Genomic DNA, 12558 nt, shown 5'->3' with positions numbered 1-12558 from the left:
CCTTCGTGTGCTACTTCTATACGGGTGCTTGACATTTCTGCTGCTTTGCTTCAAACTCCTTTTCCTTCCTTTCAATCTCTTGTCCTAGGGCCTCAATCTTTTTCTCTTGTAGCCTAATCTGCTCCTGTCTGTGCATTTCCTGCGTATACCTAATGGCTTCCTGTTCCTAGATGTTATTTTAGAGTTAGGTTGCTGAAATATTCATTGTCTTCCTGATCACTTCGGCTTTTTGAAATGGTCTTATGAATTGCGGCTTCTCGCCTGTAAACCTCTGCCTTTGCGCCCGAGCTTCTCACACAACCGCAACAAGCTAGCCCTCGCAAAACTCATTAGGCCCATGGTCGTTACTATAAGCGTTGACTGAGCTGTTCCACAGTACTTGCTGCGAAACCCCGCCCCGCCCCCCCCCCCCTAAATCACATTGCAATTAAAAAAAAAAACTACCTGCGGTTCAATTCTGTTTTCGCAACATAATTCGAAGCATGGCAAATATTATAGTAGAAACAAAACGCCTGTCCACCCAACTAGCACGAAGCCCCCAATTTGCCTCCACCGAATCAATTAGTTTAAAGCAGTCGTCAATTCTCAGTCGCCTTCAGTTGACTAGCATTCCGGTAGATCACCACCTTCCAATTACTCCCACATAAGTACGAGGTCTGGCTTTAGTAGCCGATTCAGATCTATGCAGAAAGTTTATTTCTGCACAGATACGCAACGACCACATTTTCCCCTATAGTTGTATACACTCCGTCAGTTTTTAGCAACTCTAGGCTGAAAGCCCTAATGAATCTCAAGCGCAAAGCCAGGCACTCACCCTGAACCATGCCGCGATGATGCGTGCGTTCATCCAGTCACTCGCAAACCAGCTGTTGGCGAATGGCGTTGGCTGTAATTTTCATCTCATCGTTGTCATCTAGTTGTCGGGATCCGGTTTTGGGGTCCATGATTCGGACAGGGACGCCACTATAAGGGTTGCTTGCCTGCGCCACCGGGATCCCTAAACCATAGTAGCCGGCCTGCGCTGTACCGTGGCGTCGCACTAAGCTGGCTAAGCGGACCCACACCGTCATCCGTATCTGTCGCCGAGAGTTGCTTGTTGGTCAGGAGATAAGATCGGGGGCCTGAAGGGAATGAGAAACTGATTTAATTATTTTGCATATTTATACATCTGGCTTCAGATATGGGAGCACACTCCACGTAGGCGCACTTCAAATGTCTGAGCTCACTACATGTCTGAATACACAAATGCCAGCACAGATAGCGCTGCACCAAAGCGTCCATTTTTAAAGCAGTCGTTTTCCCTAGGCAACAAGACGAAGGAATTTGATGACTGTGTCTCCGCCAATCATCAGTCATAATGGTCGAACTGTTCGTGACGTCCCATCCATGGTCGCACCACGTTGCTAGACTCCGCCTGTAATGTCCAACCTTCGAAGCAAAAGCGAGGCAATCGGGAAACTGGAGTTCACGCTCCTCCCATGAAAGTCGTCGGCACTGGTTTCTTACTCTCCGTGATGGTCAGCGTGTCGGCGTCATGCGACTGGCGGTCGCGGTCGTTTAATGTATTTGAGTCATTTAAGACAGTTTAGGTCGTTCATATATCCATATTTAGAAAAACAAGGGAAAGAAGGACAGGTTGTTTAGCTAACGAACCGGGCCTGCTGTCAAAGAGACCCTCGAATTCCGGGAAAGAAACGATAAACAGTGTTGTTTTTCTGCGCTAAATCCTAGTGTTCCATTATCATAATAGCGATGCTTTGCAGTACAGTGCAAAGTGGTTAGCTGGCTCATTGGGCACTACTTGTGCAGCAGTGTACACAAGTACGACCGAGCCAGGAACGCGAAACCACACACCGCTTACTCGTATGCTGTACTATAATGATAATAGTAACAGCGTGGCAGCAAATCAGAATAATTTTCAATGCTGAGCTGAGCACGTAAAGTTTCTTTCTTTTATTTTTCGTTTAATTACCATGGCTTCTCTATTAACAAATTCACTGTTCGGTAGGAGCCTGCTGCAAGAGCATAGCACGCGCGTCGGCTCATCGTCCTCCAGGTTCAAGATAACGGGCTGCGCAAGGAGGTTAGGTGTGCTGACTTTTATCATCATTCTTGTCTTCGTCTACCGAATAGAAGCGTCCTCGCTGTCTTGAATATGCGCGACGCTCGATTGCAGTAATTGAGCATGTAGCGGCATCGTCCTCGCCAGAACCGACGGCATTACAGTATGTCCCCAAGTAATGGTATATTATCGTCCATCCATACGAGGATCCTCGGATATGCGACTCTTTGAATAAGTTATCTGATACAGCAGTTTACACTCTTGCATTTCTTTCATAATGCATTCGCACATCCTGGAGCAAAAGCGTGGATGACACGTCCCCTTCCAGACTCCACTTCAGGTTCTGTTACAGCGCACCTGCCACTTTGCGTTCGAATTTTTCCTTTCTTCTCACGTGCCTGTTTGATTTCTTTCTAAGTATACACGCATCAGAACACTTCAGCACGAAGTTAAGATATAACCTGATATTTGTGTTAGACGATTATGTGTTTGAACTTGCCTCAAACCTCACACTTACCTGCGGTGGAAAAGTATATAGTTCAAATGTAATCTTATACCTCAACTTTCGAGACACGCCTTCAAGATGAAGTAGTTTTTATTAGTAAATCCCTTTCGGGTATCTACTAACCGCCTCGCATCACATTAGCCCAGCATGCTCTCCTAGAAAAGAAAGAAACATTCCAGGCTCAAAATATCGCTTTTTATTATCAATCTGTTTTGAAGAAATCACACAAATATCGAACTTTGAACTGATGCTCCTGTACTCAGAGCAATACCGAATTGTGTGCCTACCATGAATACCAAATAAAAAAAATGTTTCAGCGTTTAACTTTGTTTATGCAACCAGCATCTTGTTGCGGTCAACTGTGGTCAAACAAGGAATGTCGCTGGAGTCACCATTTTGACACGGGAACATGCACGTCCCTGTCCGGGCAGCCTTGACGAAGACGAATTACCTTATCTAAATGTTGGCTCCAAAGACAACGCTTGTTCGGCAACTGTTATTCAAAGCCTCCATTTTTCTGTGAACCTCGCTCTTTTCAAGTCTAATGCTGCAGTAGACATGACTAAACTACAAGAACATAACTCTAAAAGTAATGCCTCCATCGTTTCATACCATTGTCGAGGCTAAGGATGACTGAATCAGTAGCCATATGAACAAAACATCTCTGACGGTCGTAACCGCGTGTCTTTATTCGCCAGCATTCAGCCACCTGCAACTCATGATAGCGGCCGGAGATAAAGAGACTATAACAACGACGTTGGACAAATGAGGATGACACTTAAGTCTGAGAAGTTCACCGAGTACAGTTGGAGACGAAAGTGTGTTCATCGTGCCCACAGAGAAAACGCCATTCGTCCTCATGGCCTGGGCGTGTAACTTCTATCTGGAAAGGGCGAAATCAATCTGCTCGCTCAAGAATCTTGGCGTGCATCCCTCAGTTCCTCGTCGCGCACGCTGTATTCAACGATATTTAGCGTTTTTTCTACGGTTGTGGTCCGCAAATTTTTGGCCGCGACTGTAAATGCCCAGGGTTGGTGATATGCTAGGACGGCATTCCCCCACATCCCTTTCTTATCATACACTTTCAACGGTCCGGCTATCCTTGTGATAACGTAAGCGGCGCCCCGCTCCGAGCACTGATGAAGTGCGAGATGGAAAAGAATAAGAATAGAGTCGTTGCTTTACCCTGGCCCAGACTAGCTTGTCGAACGCATAATTTACCGCTATCTTTATCAAACCACAATGGGCAAAATATTCATCAAGTTAGCGCACAAAATGAACAAGAGCAGCACGTGCCACCTGCTAACTTTGTTCATTACGTGTTCTTTCGTTCATTTCTGTGAAATGTCACTGCCTATACGAGCACGCTGTTAACTTGATATGCCATTCCCGCAGGCCATCCGAAAAAACGGGGAGCGCTATGAAGCCGCTCAGAAAATCTCTATTCTAGCACAACCAAGCGGCTTTGTGAGCAGCATGTTGCAATTTTCGCTTTTGCTAAACGTCGCCCACGCTGTCAGGAAGCTTGATATATATGACTAATATATGCAAGGTCCGCCACACTGATATAGCCACTTTACCTCACATAATCTGGGACTGTAACGAAAACCCGCACGGTGCTAACTCCGGAACCCTTCCGCTGTGGTAGGCCGCTGCCTTGCGCAGCCCCAGCCTCGGCGACCAACTCTGGGCCGTCCAGCAGACCCGTGAGGTGGCGGCGAGGCAACACCTCGACGTCCCCAAGTGGGAGACCTAAGGGCCCGTCGGCGAAAGCTCAGCAGGACTATAGATAAATTTGTTACCAACCGAAATCACCTCTTTGGCGTATATAGGCTTTATAAAACGGAATAGCCATCAGACAAGATGTAAAAAGAGAGCATGTTTCGTTGGTATCGTATAGCTCTGTACTGTAGGCCCAGGACTTTGTACTTGGACCTGAGTGATGAAAGAGTCCGTTAGAACGAATAACCTTTGCCCGCAAAAACTGCAAACTTTAAAACGAGGCTGCTGTTAGCGCAAACGCACCAGACAAACAAAAATTGCTGCGAAAGAGACATGTTGCACTGGCCATTTGTGAAACACCAGATTTCTCAAGCACTCACGCCTCTAAGTCTTAAAATTGTATTATGCGTGTTGTTTTCCTTAAGCTTTTATATGCGCGGCGACAAACACTACAAGTAGAGCGAAGGTGGAGTGGAGGGGGGGGGGGGCGGAGAGGTGGAAGAAGAGCCAATCTTCAGGGAGGCCTCAGACAGATCACTCCACATTGAAGGTATCGGAGGTTGGTGACAACCGTGTCGAAATGCTGTATTCTATATAGCCCTCTACAGGTTCCAATAATTTCAAGCACTAATGACTTGAGTACTACCTCGTAAACTCTTTGTTGTACGGTATCACTGAATGGTTTTAGAGCAATAATGATATAATGATAACTCGTTTAATCGAAGTAGTTTAGTTCCACCAGTTAGACGTTTCGCGTCTCTGAAAGGACATGTGCCGTTTTCGTGACAGCATATGCAGTCGTGATGCCTAGTACTGAACTGCTAAAAGAATCATATGGCCTATAACATCGTTCTAAAAACCCTTTTAGCAGTTTCGTAATCCGTGGTATATCTATCAGCCACTTCTGCGTTCGTATAGATATATGTATATATACAGTCTGATAGACGGCTGGCATCGTCGGCACACTCCTAGGTCTCTAGTCAATGCAAACTATACGGCAGTGCAACACATGATTGTATCCCATGTTCTCATTCCACTTCATCACATCAGGGCGACGGTATCGGTCATCGGTGGAATGAGACTGCATTTATCTTGTGAGGGCCATAAGGTGCCACAGAGTGAATTCAATCAATGCCTTTCATCTGAAATCAGGCCAACGTTCAGATCAAAGAACGTGTACTTATATAGTACAGCAATCAATTTGTGACCATAAGGCCGTTCCTGGTATGCTTTGTTGTTTTTTTTTATTCCCTTCATGGCCTGGTTCCGCAAAATTTAACTAATTAGTGCGTATAGACAGCGCAATGTTAAATAAATATAGAAATATACAGTTTGTCCATAATTAGGAGTAGTGACGTGATAGCTGGCGCAGTATACACGTAGTAAGCCTGTCACGTTTGGTGCCATTTGACAGGAGGTGCCCCTCACCAGGGGTAAACAAGCGAAAAAGACATCAGGTTTCGCCTTCTGTTTCATATGCTATTGTTTGATTCTTACCGTTAGCTCCTTGAACTGTGTGCGTTCGCACAATCGTGTCGGTTTCGTGTGCGTACGTGTGTGTGTGTTCGATTGTTTGTGCGTGCATGCGTGTGATGATACTGACGGTTCTCTTTTGGTGTCACTTCGCGCACCTGAAGTGCAACGCCTGCAACGCCAATGGCAGTGCTCCTCATCGTTGCAACGTTGTGCGACGCTTAATAGCTGGTATTTTACGAGCCCCTGAATTCTCTTGTTTTGCTTGCCTAAACCACGATCTGATTATCAGGCTCGCCGTAGTGGAGAACTCTGGGATGAAAAGCGCCGTCGTAGGGAAGGCGTGTGAAGCGTGCCATGAAGAAACATGAGCATACCGGCATGCGCTCATAAACTGATGTCTTGAAGCTCCCATAAATACAAAAGCTTTCGCCCCCTTTCGCGCCCAGCAAACTTTTCCATGGCCGCTGATAATCTGCCGCTGTCAGTACCCACATGGTAAGTGCGAATCGCTAACGAGGCTTTGGCCGGCGGCGTCTCAGATTTCTGAGCTCGCCGGAAAAATAAGCGAGGTTAATAGAACCAGTGTTTACATAAAGCGAGACAATGTGATAAACAGAAATTCAGCTGGAAGGTATTGGATTCCCTCATGTTTAAGTTTGTCTTTGTTATCACAAGTTGAAAAAGTTGAATGTTCGAGTTAAAATGTAACCACGCTGTGGAACAGTCTGTTTAACTATTTGCCTTTTTTTTATTATCACGTTTAGGAGCCTTCGACAAATGTGTCTTAAGTTACAAGTTTGAATGCCTCCGGGTATCGGGTATCTTATGGCAAGCTCTCTTGACAGCTTAGACAAAGATGACCGACCCTAATGTTTCTTCGCAGCCCTTATTCAACGTGAACGGAGAGTTTGCCGCGATGCCTGTCTTGTTTTGCTCTTTTATATTTTTCTTAACACGCGTTTGAGGATGTTAGCTGGCTTAGTCACAGTACAAAATACACTCGCAAAACATCGTCATAAATATTGACAAAAAACGTGGCGCACCAATGTTTGTGCTAAAATTCGCCCTGCAAACTTAACACATTGAGTTTAGGCGACCTTTATCCACCTGGTATGATGTATTAACCTTTATCAGCATGCTTATGTAATTTCATAAATTATATTTGGCACATGGAATGCTACCGCATCTGAAGTCTTTTGTCCAAAGTAAGTTTTCTATACAGTGTAAGCACTATCACCAACGCACACAGTTGATTCAGTTAGCATGAGCAAGAGGACTTGATTTGATTTCGCTGCTACCCAAATCAGCACTTTTGCTTACCTCCTTGTATTTCCCTGTAAACATATATATATATATATATATATATATATATATATATATATATATCTTGTGTGCCACTTTTGTGTATCTTTTGTGCATCTTTTGTGCCACTATACATTTGGTTCCATTTGCCCCTCTAACGTACCAAAGCGTTGCCAGCCGGCCTTTACACTCGCTAACTTCCTCGTCTTTCGCTCTCTTCTTTGACGCCGGCATAAAGTCAATATAACAATGCGAATAATAGTGAACTACGGTGGTGGTGGTGGTGGTGGTGGTGGTGGTGGTGGTGGTGAATTGTAGCAACAGGCTGGTTTAGCCTGACGAACAAGGCCGGCAATTGCTCCGCCCGAGCGTCTCGCACAATACCGCTGAAGGGTTTCACCATATGTCCATCAAACCCGTATCTCTTAAGAATTCGATGAGGCGACGTGAAGTTTCTTTGCGGGCTATAACTGATCCCTCGGGAAATATAAGGTGTTGCAGCTACGTTTCTGCTGCTCTTGCATAGGCAATTAAAAGCAATTAGATAATTGTACAAGCGTCGAATATAATGCGATTATGTTGGATACAGGTAGGAATATATCTTGTTTACTGTTATATTTCACACGCGTAGTACTCCAGTCGTCCAATCGCATCTGAGAATGGGTTTGTAGTATATAACACTGTATGAATGGTTTGACGCTTTGTGTGTTTCCATTGTACGCCGAACTTCAAACGCATTGAGCTCGAGCCGAGACAAATATTCCTGGAATGCCTTCAAGTACTGCGGCAAAAGTTTTTAACTTTGATGGGCGCGCAAACCGGATACCTGGCGGCGTTCCCACACAATCGTATCGTATCTGTTACAAAGCACGCGAGAGATCTCGGCACAGAGATCATTAGCGCTGGAAGCGCGCTGTCGACTGAACGCCGCATGACAGTGAAGAGCTCTGAGAGAGCGAAAGCTATCGATTCAGGCTATCACCCGATTAAATTTTCTTTCATTTTTGATATCTATTTATCTTTCTTTTTTTTTTTACTGAGTGAAGATTTTTCTACGCTCTCGACCGCAAGCAGAGCCAGCTACAAAGGCACGGCGAGCCTGATTCTCCTTTCGAAATTGAATAGTTAACGTACGCTTACACCGCGCGTGAAATCAAATTGGGGCCATCGAAAGCTTACTATATATACTTGCGTGTTCTTTTTGTTTTTCATCGCTTTACAAATGGCACCTTCTTCGTTTTCAAATGAGAAAAACCATTCTTATTTCGCCTTTTGGTACAGCTCGGCACGACGCCTCAATAATGGACATGGGCCTCTGAATGCTAAAGACGCTCTAGGTTTCTTTGCTTTTCTTTCTTTTTTTTTTCAAAGCACGGAGTGTGGTTGCCTCAAGGGGATGCTATCTAGGTGACTTCTACTAAAAGAAATAAGTGGAAAGAGCCACTGTGTATACAGCAGAACAAGCAGAGAGCAAATTTCTTTTTCTTTTCTTGTTTATGCAAACTCACTCCCTTATTACAAATTATTTTATTTTATTTTGTTTTCATCAGTTGCTTTCGTATCTTCATTTATGATTTTCTCATCATAACGCCAATATGCTCATGTCATCATAATTATCGGTATCCGAACAAGTGATGAACGGCGGACTATACAGCACACAACCATGTTGAATGCATTCGCAATATACGGATTTGTGACATGCTGAAGAGGCGATAAATATAAACAAGAAAACCTCTGTCCTGCACAGAGATAAAGAAGCCCACGCAGTTACTGGAGCAGTGCAGCAATCAGCAAATATCAAAGATAGCCATTAGCCACACCTCTTTCTGAATTGACTGTTTAGGAATTAACGGCCAAAGGTTCATTATTCATTCATTCATTCATTCATTCATTCATTCATTCACTATTTAAGATGTCAATTAGGAACAGAATAACTTAATAAGCAGCCCGCAGTCGTGCAAGAATAAACAACTGTCTATTTACCCATCGATAGAGTTCAAAGCCTTCGAGGCTATTCAATCGACTACTTATCCCGCAAAGGTGGCGGCTTAGCGGCTCTGGTGCTCTGCTGCTAAGCACGAGTTCGCGGGATTAAATCCCGGCCGCGGTGGCCGCGTTTCGATGGGGGCGAAAGGGAGGAAAGCGCGTTTGCCGTGCATTGTGGGCACGTTAAAGATCCCAAGTCTTTATTTTCCTTTTTTGGCGCAACAATGTACTCATTAGATCCCAACCAACTCGCCCAGCAACAAGTTCTACTATTCCACTTGGCATTGCCAGGAAATACGACAAAAGAGATGTCACTCGTCGTCTTTCTACCTTTGTTTGTTTCTTCCGTTTTTTTTTCATTGTTTATTTTGCTTTGTCGTTCGCAAACATAAATTTGCTGTAAGTGTATGACCGCGCGGTTTTCCAGTGTTTGAAGGCTTTAGCGCACATGTTTCTCAAGGCCGATTCTAGAAAATGAACTGCTGCAACCAGCAGGAACATACAGCTGGACTTTCGCGCGTAGTTTCACTTCGGCCTGCATACAAACAGGCACTCCAGGTAATAAAACGTTAATAAGACATTCTTTTGCTGTTTTGAAAAGCGGGTAAACGACAATTACAGATGCCTTCTCTGCCAGTTAGCAGTACAGTAAGGCATTAAACACCTTGATTGCGTGCGAGAGGATGAGTGGGCGTGCTCGCGTTTGCGTTCAGGTAAACAGGTACAAGGGTGGCGGCGTGCGGGCGCGAGGATGAGGGGTGGGGCAGTGTCATTGTACCGCACGCTAGTCCCTTGAGACTAGCGTAAGCGTAAAGTGGCTAATCGTTCGTTTTCTTTCTGTGTATACTGTTTCAGTTTTCCGTGGTGAGGTCCGAGCCATGGAAAATCAAGTAAATGCTACCAGCGGCGAGGCTGCCTCACCAAAGACGTTTTCAATTACAACACTGAGAAGCACTACTAAAACATCCTGAAGGTATGGCAGCGACGAGAACGCATATTTTACAATTAATTAGAATTATCCAAATTCAACTCGTTTGTTTGAAAGAGCGGAAGCGCCGCTTTTTCGTAGCTGCTCGCCGTAATTGTAACTTTCTCGCAAGGAAATACCAACACTCACCTTACTGAAGGAATGCGTGCGGCCGCAAATGGAGCGCGGCATAGAAGCACGTAGAGCCCGCTCTACGCACTTCACACCATGACCCTGCGAACGCTGGTGGGCGGAAGAGTGGCGTAGCGCGCGGATTGGGGAAGCGCCTGAGGGTGTACAGATTCCTGTGCATTCATAAAAGTAGAAGTAGCAAGTAGGCAATGAAACAAACTCGCAGGTTAACTCATATATCGAACCGGTCACGTGTGCATGCTTGCGAAGTGAAGCCTATGTTGTGCAATAAAAATCGCTTGAGGACGTGGGCGGGAGACCAGTAAACAGCAGTTGTTTACTCGGCGGGTAAGTGACAGGCCGCAATTGCGAGGCAGGGAATGCGTCGCAATAAACTTCCTGACAGCAAGGTGCCTCGCTGCTGTGCCACAGTGAATTCTGGTCACTCGATCTGCATCTATTTACACGCTCGGAAAACACTCACTCACTTGTCTTTTCATGAAAGTAATTTCTGTTTCTTTGTGGCATTACTGGTTCGTTCAGCAAAACAAGCCCTTTATAGAAGCATTCCTTAAGTCTGAGTACCGCAACCCTTGTCTGTACCTTTTATCGTTGCGATCATGTGTAAGTACTCTCCGCTTATATGAGCTTAATTCTGTAGACTGTTTGTAATACTTAACGAAGGCATACTAGTGAAGCATGTATCTTCAGACCAGCGGCACTTGCAGCGGATATCATCATCAGCAGCAGTATCAGCAGCAGCAGCAGCAGCAGCAGCCTATTTATGTCCACTGCAGGGCGAAGGCTTCACCGAGCGATCTCCAATTACCCCTGTCCTGTGCCAACCGATCCAAACTTGCGCCTGCAAATTTCCTAATTGCATCACCCCACCTAGTTTTCTGCCGTTCTCGACTGCGCTTCCCTTGTCTTGGCACTGTAAGTCTAATGATCCACTGGTTATCCATCCTATGCTATACATGGCCTGCCCAGCTCCATTTTTTTCTCTTAATGTCAATTAGAATATCGGCTATCCCCGTTTGCTCTTTTCCTGCCTCTTAACGTTACGCCCAACATATTTCGTTCCATCACTCTTTGCATGGTCCTTAACTTGTTCTCGAACTTCTTTGTCAACCTCCAAGTTTCTGCCCCATGTGGTTGTTCTCGAGCTTCTCTGTCAACCTGCAAGTTTCTGCCCCATAAGGAAGCACCGGTACAATGCACTGATTGCACACCTTTCTGTTCAACGATAGTGGTAAGCTCCCAGTCAGGATCTGGCAATGCCTGCCGTATGCACTCCAGCCCATTTTTATTGTTCTGTAAATTTCCTTCTCATGATCAGGGTCCCGTGTGAGTAATTGACCTAGAAGATGGAACAAAAACATTGGTGTCTAACCGGAAGTAAACTGAGCCCTTGTTTATTTCCCGGTGTTCCTATTTAGAACTTTATTTTCATTTTTCCAGAATAGTATCTTTCTGTGTTTATATGTTTGTTTAATATGTCATTGCGCTAGACTGGTGCGTGATAATAATCAAAGGGTCCTACTGTGGAAAATCTTACCTAAATTCCTTTGATAAACACCTCTTTTATCCCATTGTTCCTCATACATTTCTATATTTCTTTCATCCTATTACCCACCAGTTCGTAAGTGCCATTGATTTGGACGATGAACAAGAGCAACGATATGCTGACATCAGTTTCGTGACTGAGACGCACGAACAAGAATGACGTTTAAGTGACGTCACTTTGGTGGTTTAGGCAAACGAGGGCTACTTCGTTCAACTGTTGCCGTTACTTTACATTGGTGTCGTCTCCCGAGATGCTGTTATGAAGAACGGAAATAAAATAAAAAGTCAGTTCGTATTTATTATTATATACAGCATTGCTCGCCATACCTTATAGAAGCTAAACAATCTCTACTCAACCGATGGAAGGCTCAGAGATTAAACCGTAAGCTGTGAAAGAAAATTGCCGAAATCAATCGAGCGATACAGGAGCACTGTAAAACCCTCTCTAAGCAACAGTGGGATGAGGTGGGATGAGGATAGATGGCTGAATGAGAAAAATAGGAACCTGGAATCCACTAAAGCACCTATTAGATGAAACAAACACAAAATAGAATCAACGCAACATGTTAAGCAAAATCCTGCACATGGCACAGAATGACTCATCCAAGTCAGAAGTTATTGCACAGCTAGTGAATGGGTACCTATCCGTCGAGGACACGCAGCAGACACCCACTCCTCGATTGGAATATACGGGAACGAGCAACCCAACTTTAGATGCTCAGTTCGCAGTAGGAGAGGTCAGGGCGGCTTTACACGATCTCAACGGAAGATATGCCCCTGGTCCCACCAGGATAACAAGCACGATGCTCCGCTATTTGGATGACGACTCCACAGAGTACC

General features: G+C 45.0%; 1 protein-coding gene across 1 annotated transcript in view; it reads left to right on the top strand.

The window, feature by feature from the left end:
- The window catches only part of LOC126541594 (calcitonin gene-related peptide type 1 receptor-like), a 214260-nt gene that overhangs the window by 135790 nt on the left and 65912 nt on the right, over positions 1 to 12558 (top strand). The window contains exon 3 of the mRNA XM_050188424.3: positions 9909 to 10026. The gene's annotated coding sequence lies outside the window, so the exon portion shown is untranslated. The remainder of the gene's footprint in view (positions 1 to 9908; positions 10027 to 12558) is intronic.

The sequence above is a fragment of the Dermacentor andersoni genome, chromosome 2 (assembly GCF_023375885.2).
Source record: "Dermacentor andersoni chromosome 2, qqDerAnde1_hic_scaffold, whole genome shotgun sequence".
NCBI lineage: Eukaryota > Metazoa > Arthropoda > Arachnida > Ixodida > Ixodidae > Dermacentor > Dermacentor andersoni.
Note: the sequence above shows the minus strand (reverse complement) of the source record. Positions and strands in the feature narration are given on the sequence as shown.